This window comes from Mytilus edulis, chromosome 8 (genome assembly GCF_963676685.1).
Source record: "Mytilus edulis chromosome 8, xbMytEdul2.2, whole genome shotgun sequence".
In the NCBI taxonomy this organism is placed as follows: domain Eukaryota; kingdom Metazoa; phylum Mollusca; class Bivalvia; order Mytilida; family Mytilidae; genus Mytilus; species Mytilus edulis.
The window spans coordinates 9087947-9101932 of record NC_092351.1 but is presented as its reverse complement, the minus strand read 5'-3'; the positions used below and the strand labels follow the sequence as shown (position 1 = coordinate 9101932).

The 13986-nt window shown below is 30.0% G+C and overlaps 1 protein-coding gene across 12 annotated transcripts in view; it reads right to left on the bottom strand.

Annotated features, from left to right (window-relative positions):
* LOC139484730 (protocadherin-11 X-linked-like) overlaps positions 1–13986 on the bottom strand; it is a 64753-nt gene that overhangs the window by 19049 nt on the left and 31718 nt on the right. For 6 of the 12 annotated variants that reach the window (XM_071268625.1, XM_071268632.1, XM_071268629.1 and 3 more), the window contains exons 2-3: positions 11192–11260; positions 1294–1385 (exon numbers count right to left, since the gene is read on the bottom strand). The gene's annotated coding sequence lies outside the window, so the exon portion shown is untranslated. The remainder of the gene's footprint in view (positions 1–1293; positions 1386–11191; positions 11261–13986) is intronic. The other 6 variants (XM_071268624.1, XM_071268631.1, XM_071268635.1 and 3 more) reach the window with 1 other exon arrangement.

Sequence of the window (13986 nt, the reverse complement as noted above, 5' to 3'; positions counted from 1 at the left end):
ATTTGAATGGAAACATGTGGTTGGAACCCCCTTTTAAACTGGGTTGAGAACCCTCCCTTTTGAAAATGGCTGAATCCGTCTCTGAACTTTGTACAAAACAATACATAATAAGAGGCCAACACAGATCTTCCAAAAACTCATAAACATATAAACAACATTTGAAATAAATTTCTTACCAACAGACAGATTGACAGACTAACATTGCAGTATTCATCCAGCTTATAATCTCTAAGCATAAGACTTCATAATATGACAACTTGTACCATATAAAATTTATCTTTCCCCAAACTGTTTAAAACATCCTAAAATTTCTCATCTAGTGTAAGATGCTAGTAGCTTTCTATGAGAACCTTAACAGCCTGTTACCAAACTAGGAGTATATGTTTACCCTGTCTCAATGCCATTAATTGATAAACTTTAACTTTCATTTAAATTAGTGGTTAGTTAATTGTTTCCTCTTATCCGTTGTTGTTGTAATTTATCTTGGTAGCAAAACTTGACTATAACTGGGAATTAAAATCGTACAATATTTTGCCTATTAACAAATGAGATTACAGATAAGTTTGATATGTCAACCTAAAGTTAAAACTACCGTCTGATAGTGAGGATTACAGTAGCATATGCCAAAACTACAGGGCTACTCAAATATCTTATTCTTTTACAATTAATTCTATTTAAACTGAACTCCAATTTGAATATTAGTGTGATTGTATCAGGACGTCATTGAACCTAACCTTCTAGTCACTGTGCATGAAATCAGAAGATTTTAATCAGTATTTATCTCTGAAACAATTGTTTCAATGGAAAAAAAGCGACAGTAAAAACAAATTTTTAATGATATAGCACCACAAATAAGGAACTAGCGAAAGGTAATGTGATAAAAAAAAGCTTCAAGTCAGATATAAGTAGACTAGGTCTTACTTAACATTATTTGATGTCTGCACGAAATAAGTATTCTTCTATTGGTATGAATTAAATATTTTCAAGTGAATTAATGAAATGAAGGTTAAATGTGAATAAAGATTAAAGCTGCATGTTTTCACTTTCTGTCTTAAATTAATCGAGGTTTGGCCTCCATAACACATATAATGAGATATCAAAACTTGTTCCTATTTTATAAAGGATAGTATCTAACTGTTGATATCAAGAGTCAAGACCTGAATGTTTTGACATTTATTTCACTTTGAAATGTGATGTGTAATCTTTCTTTTAGCAAGAATTACAAATGATAACTAGGACAGATTCTTCATGACAAATGAGTTACTAGTAATGAGAATCAATATAAAAACTAACCTGAATAATGTCAGTCCTTATTATTACGCCTTTTACTGGCTGACCTTGGCTGTAGGCTATAGTTCATTAGATGGCATAGAATTATTTGAGTTCTAAAAGACAGAACAATGAACTATAAAAAATGCACATGAAATTTAAATACAAGCAATTTCAAGTGTTCAAGAGCTGTACATATTGAATGCCACGTGTCCAATAGTTGTACATGTGGAATGATAAGTGTTCCATGGTTGAACATGTTGAATATCAAGTGTATCATAGTTGAACATGTTGAATATCAAATGTTCTATAAATGTATATAATGTAATGCCAAGTAATCTGCATGATTGTATATATTGAAATGCTAAATATTGGAATGCAACATGTTTTATGGTTGTACAAGAAAAAATGTCAACTGTATCATAGTTATGCATTTGATGAGAGTAAATGAAGGGTAACTATTTTTAAATCAAAAGGCAGTATTTCAAAACATTTCCATGCAAAATGTTCCAGAATGTTTCATATTAAAAGTTGTATGTATTAATCATGAAAAGTGATAAATATTTTATGTGTCAGTACTACTTTATACTGACCAACAGATTAATATATTGTTTAGTAATTTATTTCACCAAAAGATGTTCACATCAGCAAGTTTTCCTCATCTATCTTTAACAGATGACATTATGTCAAATGAAAATATCTATTTTCTTTTTAAAAGCAGAATAAAACAAAAATATAAAATAGCCACTTTCTAAAGCATAAAGTTCAGGATCACATTTAACATGGAAAAGACAAATTTTAAGTTTAAATTATTTCCAAATGGTCAATAAATTGGAGAAAAGTTGGCCATAAAAATGATACTAATCTTTGTAAGAAGACATTTGAACGTTCTCAGCCTTAAAATGAAGTTTTTACACATTGTCATTAATTATTTGTGAAAAAGTATTCTCTTTAATGTCCTTAATTATCTGAGGGTAAGAATTAAAATAGTTCATGAGTTTAGGGTAGAATCACCTTTCCGAAATAGTATTGAAATAGTAGTGTGTGTGACTCTCATTAAATTTTACACTTTATGCAAGAATTAATGTTCCTATTAAAAATTAGGAGTTCCATTTAATTTTGTTATGAAATAATGTATTTTTTGAAGAAAGAAAATTCAATTACAACAAATTTTCCTTACGAAAGCCTATTTGTAAAATATTTTATGTCGCACATTAAACTTCTGTACACCATTATATTCACACCTAATTCAGAATGTTTATATTTAATGATACAAACGCAACCGTGACAATTTTTTAATTTGTGAAAAATTCTTTTAAACTGTCAGAATAAAGTGCATTAAAATTCAGCTACATTTGACTGAACGCACAGTAAGAAATAACGGGATATTCTTAAAATATTTTTTATTATTAATGCAAATCTACTTTCTCACATGACATTTAATTTATTGGAAAAGATTAATTTCAGCGCAATATTAACTGTTTTTAAGAGGTTTATGTAAAATGACCTCATTGCTGACTTCACAATGAATCAATTTTTGACGACTAATTTACGCAAATGAAGTACAGAACTCATTCTGATTGCCCACAGTTTTCTTACATTAATTTTAATAAATCTTTTTTGCCACAAATATCATCTTTGAACTGCTTGAACAAATCTTAGTCTAAATATAAACTATATGGTCATGGTATGTAAAAACTGTGGAAAATTTTAAGTGAAATCAACAGAATGAAATGTTTAAGTTAATTGCTGACTTTTAAAGGACTTTAGTCTCAATCATTCTGTAAAAGATCTCAAACTTTTAAGATTGCCAAGAATAATTCCTATTGATGAATCCATATTACGTCCCCTCCCCCCCCCAAAAAAAACCCCTCCCTATGTATTGCTCCTTATAAATATTTAGCAATCTCCCACTTATATCATAAATACCAATAAATAGGTTATGGTTTTAATAATTTGTTTCTGGAACTCAAATTTCTGTTATATAATATAGAAAGCTAAATATAAGTTTCATATTTCAACAAAAGAATTTTGTAGATTTTTATCAATATTTTAAAACAAATTCTCTACCCCTACACATAAAAACTGAACTTAATATAATGAGTTTTGTATTTGCTTCATTTTTAACTTTCAAACATCTGTATCATTACATAAAAAGTTAACTGTTGTACCATACAATTACAGTAAAATAACATATTATGCAAACTTATTACATTCTACTAAAGCTGTGCATTTAAGGAAACAATATATCACCAACACTAAACCCAAGTCAACACAGTCAAACAATGCACCCTAATTTTATGGCAGATTTTGTTCCTTATTATATATAATATATAGTCTCAAACATGATCTCATCATGTATCAATTTTCACCTAGGTACTTAGTACTATAATTTATCTGATACTGAATCAGTCCTTTCCTATAATTTTACCGCTGGAAGCATTGTTCGCCATTTAATTACGTTTTTCTTTGACCAAATTTGTGTTTATCCACTGTCAATATCTAAGACTCTCGACTCGTCAACATAAACATGTCATACGATAGTCTATGTCATGCCTCTTATTATCCAAACCTCGTCAAATCAACCGGCAACATTTTTAATTTCTCTGAAATTATTTCATCTTCTGAACCATGAAAAAGATTTTATGACATAGAACTACAAAAGTAATACGCCTTTAACCAGATATTGTCTATATGATATGGATGAAAACCCACAGAACAGTTTCAATTTGTAGATTTTTTTCATCTGATTCAAGTCAATGAAATGAACATTAGCGGTCTAGGATCAGAATGTTACAAATGAATGACAAATTTCACATTTAAATGGCGAGATCCTTCTGTACTGGGACATAGCTTTTATACCAGAGATGCAATCTTTTAACAAATGACCACAACATTAAGATAATTAATTTCAATGTGACTCAAGTACAAACGATTTGTTTCCTGATCTCTAGTCTTTGGTGAAATTAGACCTATGTAGGTGGGGAAATAAGTAAAATACATTCCAAGTCACATTCATTAAAATATGCTGTACTTTTTTAACGCCAAAATAGTACTCTAAATTTAGATATTGGTCCAAAGAACAAGCTGATTTTCTAAAGTCATCCACTTTCAGTACTTCTAAAAGAATAAAAAAACACAAATGCATCAGAGGTGGATCAAGGGGGAAATCCAGTGGGCCTGACCCCCATTTTGTTTTCGAAAATTTGGTTGATAACTTAGCGAATCACTAAAGCATGACTGGAGTCAGGACCCCTTCTGAAGTAGTCAGTGGTCAACGCTTTTGGAAATTGCTTGGTTTGCCACTGTACATTAATTCCAAATGTTCTGTCTGAAGTATCTATAGTAATCATTATAAATGTATGTAGTTCTTAGGTTCAACAAATGTCAACACTTATCTTTGGAAGTTAAAAGATTGACAAAATATCTTAGTGAGAACAAATCTATTTCCTTTTAGACAGAAGCTTAAACATTGCAATGATAACCTTCTCAAACTTGACTTCCCCATGTCAACATTAAAATGGGAGACAGGGAAACCAAAAAGTCCCTCTAACATCTGACTAACAGATCAATGCACACATTAACTTATTTTTCTGCATTTTTAGGTACAAGAAATCAATTTCTGAGTATAGTATAAAAGATATTGTATTTTTTAACATTTATGACAGTTTAAACCTGACTATTTCAGTTATAATTTCAGGATTGTCAGTTACAAGTGACAATTGAAGAATATTAATTAATTATTCAAACACGGAGAACATAAAATGTTCCACCGATTCAATACTCCAATACGTTTGATTGACGGAATCAGCACAGAGACGAAGGCATGACTTAATCAATTGAATGTTTTACACAATGCAACTTTCAAATATACCTTTAAGATCATGTTATCGACAATTTAAACATTTGCAATTGTCAATAAACAGCATGAAAAGTAAATTAAAAATTTTAATAATAAATAATACACATAAATTCTACTTTAGAAACTTAAATATGTTAAAAGATAAGCTAAGTCTGAATTCATTTAAACAAGAAAAATATTACATGGAACATAAAATACTTTCTTTACTATCAATAAAATTTCAAATTCATTGAATGTCAAGTATTTTATAATAATTGTAAGCAAAACTATATTTCAATTAAAAAGAATTACAGCTATAAATTCTTAAATTTCTATATTATTTAGATGTTTATTTTTCATAAATTCTTGAACAATATTAGAAGTGATATTTAATATTACAAACTGAATCAATTTCATATTTTTCTATTGATCAACATGAAGTCTGGCATCTGTTTAAGTTGTATCAAGTACACAAAAAAATGTTAGTTCAATAAATATTCTAGGTACATTCAATTACATAGTGTTTTTCAAAAATCAATCAAGATGTACTAAACTTATTGTCTTTCCACTTAGAAAGGTCCTGCATGAATATTAATAGAATATTTGTCAGGGGATGTTCAGCAATCAACAATGAATTTAATGGATAATCCATGCAGGCCAACCATTTTCAAAGTTTGCAAAGTGCACTCCATTGTGAAGTAAGAAAATCATCAACAGCATTCATCCCACTTATTTACTATATTTAAGTTTTTCTATAAGTTGTCATTTTATTCTATTGAAGAAAAAAAATTGTCAGAAGGGGGTTTTGTATGGTTGGAGAAAGGTTGACAATTATGGATGATATAAATAGATATAAACATAAAAGAAGATTTCAGAGGAATTTGAGAATAGGACTGCTACTAAATTATCCAAAACTTTTATCTAGTTTGATTATTTGAATGGGCTACTTTCCATGGTTAACGTTTGGTAACTTTAAAAGAGGTTTAAGAGATAATACCTGTTATGATAAAGTATTGATAGTACTGTTGACTTAGTACCCTTTACTTAGCATCTTGTTACTAATCCTTATTTAATATTTCTTTATATTATCCACAGGATTATTCACCAATTATCTACTTCAGCCCTAGTCATCTTGACATTAAATAGATTTATAAACAAGCCAACATGTACTGATAACTCGTCTAAGAACAAATGCAAACTTTTTTAAATCTTAAATTTGTTTTCTGACTTATTAATGTGTTGATCTTACTGCACACTGTTATAACCTTGTTTACAGTAAACATTAGAGATTACTGCCTTAGTTGAGTATAGAGGTTCTTTTAAATAGTATTTTGAGTTTCATATACGGGTGGCGACATTGATTTTAGTAAATATTATGCCATTCAGTTTTAAGCTTAAAATTTCTTACATAATCAAGTAAAAAAGATCAGAAAGAAAACTCTTCCTATATAAAGATGTTATATTTTCTCTTAAAAGTATTATTCTTGTTATGTACGTCTAATATAGAGATATACTACATGGTGTTATCTGGTATTCTCTGCAATGTACATGGGCTACAATCTACATTTATTTTGGTGATTTTCTGTCAATTGTAAAAATTATATTAAAAAATTCTCTCCACAAAAGACCAAATGATATAGAAATTAACAGGTATTAGGTCTCTGTAAAGCCTTCAAAAATGAGCAAAAATGTTTGGGTAAATGAATGATCAAAACCCAATGAAGTCCATTTTTAAGTCCATACCTTTAGGATCTGATTAAACCCCTCAATAAATCATGAATAACTAACAAGAATATACATTGTATATCCAAAACACAGTGCCAATAATAAATGTACAAAGATAAATATTGAGAATCTACATTTGGCTACATTTACAACTTTATGTACAAAACTAAATAAGACAGTGTCCATTTTCTTATATATATATACCTCTGTTGTCACTATACTTCACCAATATACAGTAACAAGGTTTGTAGGTTAATATGTACTAACTATTGATTGTGAAACGTTGTGTGAGATCTGATTTGATGATGCTATAGAATACATTAAATAAAATTGAGAATGGAAATGGGGAATGTGTCAAAGAGACAACAACCTGACCATAGAGCAGACAACAGCAGAAGGTCACCAACAGGTCTTCAATGTAGCGAGAAATTCCCGCACCCGGAGGCGTCCTTCAGCTTGCCCCTAAACAAATATATATACTAGTTCAGTGATAATGAACGCCGTATTAAACTATGGTTTCTTGGGACACAATTACCTCCGCTACACGGCCTGAAAGGACTACCAAGGGATCACTGTATCATTGTGATTAAAAGATGCCATTTTGTGTGAAACATTAGATTTTCATTAGAAGTTACAGTGTGGTTGTATAATAAATTAGTTCTCTTTATCTTGTTCGCAATTGTATAATGCGAAAGGAATTAAATTACATTCCAATTAGAAATTATCAAAGGCCAAATTAACATGGAAATCTACTAAGCTAGAAAGAATTTGATTTTTTTTTGTTACAAACAAGACAAATGTTTTAAATGAACAAATGTTTCTAAATTAGAAGAACCATCTGTTTAGAATGGGCAGATTTATCTTAAATAATGTGAAAGATGTACACCCATTCTTTTGGTTATAACCAGTAAATTTTGTGACCCATCAAAACATAACAAGTAAAACATGAATACGCATTTGTTAAGGTGTAATAGACAAATAATAAATAACCGTTTTACAGAGCAAAATCACTTGCCACAATCTATAGAATAGAAGAAATGCACAAATGTTGGAATAAAATTGGAATAAAATTTCTTTAAATCTGTCAGACCTTTTAAAGGCTAATTATAAGGCTTCGAAAGAAAATTGCTCTGTACAACCCTTGACTTAATTAGATGCAAGATGTCCTTAACGCTAGAGGCAGTTAGCGGTCAGTTATTTCAATGGACAATACACCTTCCATTATCAAGATGTCATTAAAAACCAGATCAACTATCTTGTCATGGTGAAAAAGTTACCATTTATATAAAATTTTAGCCTGCAGGCGAAGAAATGTAGAAAAGACACACGATTGAATAGAGCCCACACCGACAAGTGTAGGGAAAAGGTTATTATAACATGCTATTTAGTGACAAAAGTTAATTAGGTATGGGGAGAAAAGGAATCATTATTGCTCTTAAAAGTCAGTTAAAAGATATGGTGTATAGATAAGGCACTGGCAGTAAAGTGGACCTCACCTTTCGTAATTATCTCCCCTTAAAACAGGAATAAATAAACAAGATATGGTGTGAACAAATGTCCACATACATTAACTTATTTTCCTGTCCTTTAAAAAAACTCCTTTTCACAAAATAAAAGTTTGTCAGGCTTGTAACAAGTAGGATACTTGTACTTTAACCAAACAGCAGGTTATTCATATTTTTTGTAGCGCAGTGCTTCATATCAAGAAAGATATAAGTACCAATTATAAAACTTGTTCTACTGGTATATAGATTGATTAATTGTTGTAGTTTAACACTACAACATTTTGGCTTTATTGTTGCAGTAAATTTTTGTTGAAAACATTAACAGGTTACATAAATTTGTTTCTAGACATTAAAATAGTTACACATCTGAAAATCAATTTACCAAAATTTGCATACACAAAATGATACAAACACATCCAAAGATACAGAAACCTTAAAAAAACCATCTTCTTTCAAATTTACAACATTAAAGTTAAAAATCAATACTATATTATAAACATTTGTACACAATTTGGAAAGTTGTGCCTTTCTTTTTACATCAAAATAAACCAATTATATAAATATTTCCTTTTTATGGTTTGTCAATACAGTCGATTCATGCTTTTATATTGCAATCAATTTTTTATAATTTTTATTCAATCACTTTTCTCAAAATAATTACAATTTCAACTTTGATCAGGAAAAAAGAAGAAAACATCTAAATTAAAAGAAAAACCCTAACATACCGTTTACTTCCGTTTGTTTAAAATAAAAATTGTATACATGTACAACTATGATATTTTACGGACCATTTATGGCGATCAAAGTCTAACTCTGTCAGAACTGAGGGAGTTTGATCTGTTTTATTGGTTTTTATTTGTGATGACAAATTGAAAGAAAATTTGTATGTTTAAAACTTATTCCGTTGGCAATTTTTAACAAAATGGCTGATTTAAATCTTCAGAAAGTACCAGAGAAAATACTTAAAAATTTCATCTGGAAGTATAATTTTATTACTACGATTTAACTTTGATCTATACTTTTTTCAGGTACATAATCATATCATGTCACCCAATTAAGAAGAATATAAAAAAAAATACCCCAGCAATTAAGATTTTGATTAAGAAACAAAGAAAAATGTCTTTGTAGTTGAAAGTGAAAGATTTTCTCACCCTAATAAGGAATGTCCTTAATTAAGTTACCTGAAAGTCAATTGATAATCTCGTTATTTCACCTGATCATTAGATCCCATTAACACCTGTATGATAATTGGATTATCAGGTAAGTCTTAATGGAGTTCAAAGGTGATTCATCATAACACTTTATTGTTTATTTGTCTTTCATCTTTATCAAAACACAGACAATAGACTACATTTCACTTCTGTTCCTTCCTTTTTGGGGAGAAAAAAAACCAATACAAAATATTTTCTTTCTATCACATATAATCTGACAAATTCTCTGGTGGATTAGAAAAATAAAAGCCAACAGACAATACTCTAATAAATTCTGGGTAACCCTTAAAATATACATTTACACCTTTCTTTTGTCTGTATAAAAAGGATCAACATTGTTTTTAAAGGAATTATTAAGTATGCCCCAAAATATGACAAGAAAAAAGTTCACACATTAAACCAGAAGTGTGAGAACACATTAAAAATGAGCAATAAGCATACTTTTATTTATTAGATTATTTCAGGTGATTTACTAAGGTCATTCTTCCTAGAATTTTACTATAATCTATTCTTTGTATTTATTTTGAAAATCAAATGTCTAAGGTCAACTAGAAGTATGTTATTCAAAAGATTGGCACCTCCAATTAATTGCAACATAATCTATTAAAATATCATACAGCTCTGTCATTATTCTCAACATTTTTTTCACCTACAGACGCATTGTTTTATCCTTTTTTTGTGTATAATTTTCAGAACTTTTATCGATATAAAGTTTGAAAAGAAAAAAAATCTTTAAAAATAAAGAATTTATGAAACAAGAAATCCAAAATATATATCAAGATAATGAAATTGCAAACAAGTCAGAGAAAAAAAAGGGGGGGGGGTGTATTGTTGATACATTATTTTTTTTAACAATATTAAAACATGATGATATAAAATTCTCCAAATGGCATAATACATGCTATAATTTTTTTATAATTTTTGTAATATTTTTTTTCGAGAATTTGATTTTGTTCTGTACTTATTAGATATAAACAATTTCATTGAAATCATGACATCTGAGTAATATAAGATTTTTGCCTAGGTTCAAATCTTTTGCACAATATATCTGTAGGTCAACATAAATTGTTTTTTATCAAAGATATTCCTTTTTGTGGAAGCTATAGTAAGTTTACTTACTAGCAAATTAGAAAGTTTTAGACAGTTTTGTATCTACATAGTCATAGGAAGAGGTCTGTACAAATATTAAAGTAAAACTTACTGTTTTTTTTTAAATAATAAGGTATTAATAATAATAACTCCATCATTTTATTTTACCCTTTTTCTACATTCTTTCCAAAATTGAAAAATTTGAAGTTCGTGTGACTAAGAATTAGACATTATGAGAAATAAACACGGCTTTATTCAAATTAATGAATGAATTATATTGTTGACTTGTTCAACTATCAAGTATTTTCCAGTGTGAAAGAAATTCTTCAAATAAGCCCATAAACACACCCTTTGTAAAACAAACTAAAATATTTACAATTTATATAACAATTCCATAATACAAATACATATGGCTTCTTTTCTAAATTTATTTGAAATCAGTTTTCTTTTTGTGATGTAACTAAAACCCAAACTTTAAAGAGATCTGGCATAGTGACGATATTAACACCAGTATAATAATGTATTTAGTAAATACCAAACAGAAACTTTACCTTTAAATACTAATAACTGAATCAAAAATGGCTGCTGTGTTCTGGTCTGTTTCTCTAGGATTCAGAGACCTGAAAAAGACAAAGATATTTTTAGATCACACTTCAAACTCTGCAATCATACTTAAAGACAGAAAATTTATTAAATTCTAAATGTTTAATATACAGATGCTTATTGTGAATGGTTGGCAGCTTTGGCCACTGGTTAAATATCTTATATTACAAGTAGGCAGACTATCATCTTCATTTTCCATCCATATATAAGCCAACTATTAGTTAAGATAGATACTAATTTATTCTCTAACAAGAGGCTGTCACAACGACAGCAAACCGGATTTATTAACATTTATTTGTGTCCTGGCAATATCACAAGAACCATTACTGATGAATGGTGAAAGTGAAAATCGTCAATATCAAATTTGACCTCCATTTTGTCATCAGTATCAACATATTAAAATTTGAAAAGCTTAGATTGAATGGTTCATGAGTAAATGCAACAACGTGAATGGAAACGCCATTTTACGATCTTTCAAGAACCATAACTCCTGAACTGTAAAAGTCAAAATTGTCATTATTGAACTTGACCTCTATTTTGTCATCAGTAACAACATATTAAAATTTCAAAAGCTTTGGTTGAATGGTTCATGAGAAAATGCAAGGACACGACGGGAAACACCATTTTTCAATCTTTCAAGAACCATAACTCCTGAACGGTAAAAGTCAATATTGTCATTATTGAACTTGACCTCCATTTTGTCATCAGTAACAGCATATTAAAATTTCGGAAGCTTTGGTAGAACAGTTCATGCATAAATGCACAGGCACGACTGGAAACTCCATTTTTCAATCTTTCAAGAACCATAACTCCTGAACGGTAAAAGTCAAAATCGTCATTATTGAACTTGACCTCCATTCTGTCATCAGTAAAAACATATTAAAATTTGGGAAGCTTTGGTAGAACAGTTCATGCGTAAATGCACGGACACGACTGGAAACTCCATTTTTCAATCTTTCAAGAACCATAACTCCTGAACGGTAAAAGTCAAAATCGCCATTATTGAACTTGACCTTCATATAGTTGTCAGTAATAACATATTAAAATTTTAAAAGCTTTGGTTGAACGGTTCATGAGTTAATGCACGGACAACATTTGATTGCCGCCCGCCGCCCGCCGTACATCCCCAAATCAATAACCAACATTTTTGTCACAAAAATCCGGTTAAAAACTAAATACAAGTTTACAGAGAAATTATTAGCATGCAATGATTTACATATATATAGCATTTATCAGAACCCTTGTCCAAGTGTTGATTAATTCCCCTGTAAGCCAACTTGAGAGGATTGCCCTGAGGTTACTGTGGTGTGTAACATTCTAGTTGGTTATACCAGCTTTCCAGCTGGAAAACTAGACAATTACTCTGATTACACAATGCCAATATTTCTTGAATGGAAATATCTCTATTTAAAACAGAGTTTTTAAGACTTTAATCCTCCCTATAGGACACATATGGTCAGTTTTGATGGGTACTTGTAGCACAAAACATTATTGGTCAGTTTAAGCTTGATACTTGTAGCACAAAACATTACTGGTCAGTTTTGGCTTGATACTTGTAGCACAAAACATCACTGGTCAGTTTTGGCTTGATACTTGTAGCACAAAACATCACTGGTTTGTTTTGGCTTGATACTTGTTGCACAACACACTAATGTTCTGTTTTGGCCTGATACTTGTTGCACAAAAGACTTATATTCTGTTTTGGCCTGATACTTGTTGCACAAAACACGTATGTTCTGTTTTGGCCTGATACTTGTTGCACAAAACACTAATGTTCTGTTTTGGCCTGATACTTGTTGCACAAAACACTAATGTTCTGTTTTGGCATGCATCTTGTTGCACAAAAGACTTATGTTCTGTTTTGGCCTGATACTTGTTGCACAAAACACTAATGTTCTGTTTTGGCCTGATACTTGTTGCATAAAACACTAATGTTCTGTTTTAGCCTGATACTTGTACACAAAACACTAATGTTCTGTTTTGGCCTGAGACTTGTTGCACAAAACACTAATGTTTTGTTTTGGCCTGATACTGTTGCACAAACCACTAATGTTTTGTTTTGGCCTGATACTTGTTGCACAAAACACTAATGTTCTGTTTTGGCCTGATACTTGTTGAACAAAACACTAATGTTTTGTTTTGGCCTGATACCTGTTGCACAAAACACTAATGTTCTGTTTTGGCCTGATACTTGTTGCACAAAACACTAATGTTCTGTTTTGGCCTGATACTTGTACACAAAACACTAATGTTCTGTTTTGGCCTGATACTTGTACACAAAACACTAATGTTCTGTTTTGGTCTGATACTTGTTGCACAAAACACTAATGTTCTGTTTTGGCCTGATACTTGTTGCACAAAACACTAATGTTCTGTTTTGGCCTGATACTCATACGCAAAATCACTGATTAGTTTTGGTTTGATACCTTTAGCACAAAACACTTTACAGGTCAGTTTGGGTTTGGTGTGTGTAACACAAAGTATACTGATCTATTATTGCTTATAGGTTTTGTCTGGAATATGCTTGAAATTACACCACTGTAAACATAAATCAATCAGTCAAATTTATAGTATACAAGATCTATGACTAGTAGGCTGATAAGTTTTATAAACATATTTTAAATCTTAATTGAATTTAACAAATTTCTCTTACATTTATTAAATCTTTTCACTTTAGTTTCATTTAGCATATTTCATTTTTCAAAAATTTTATTTTTTAAAAAGAGTGATCAAAGTTAAGTTT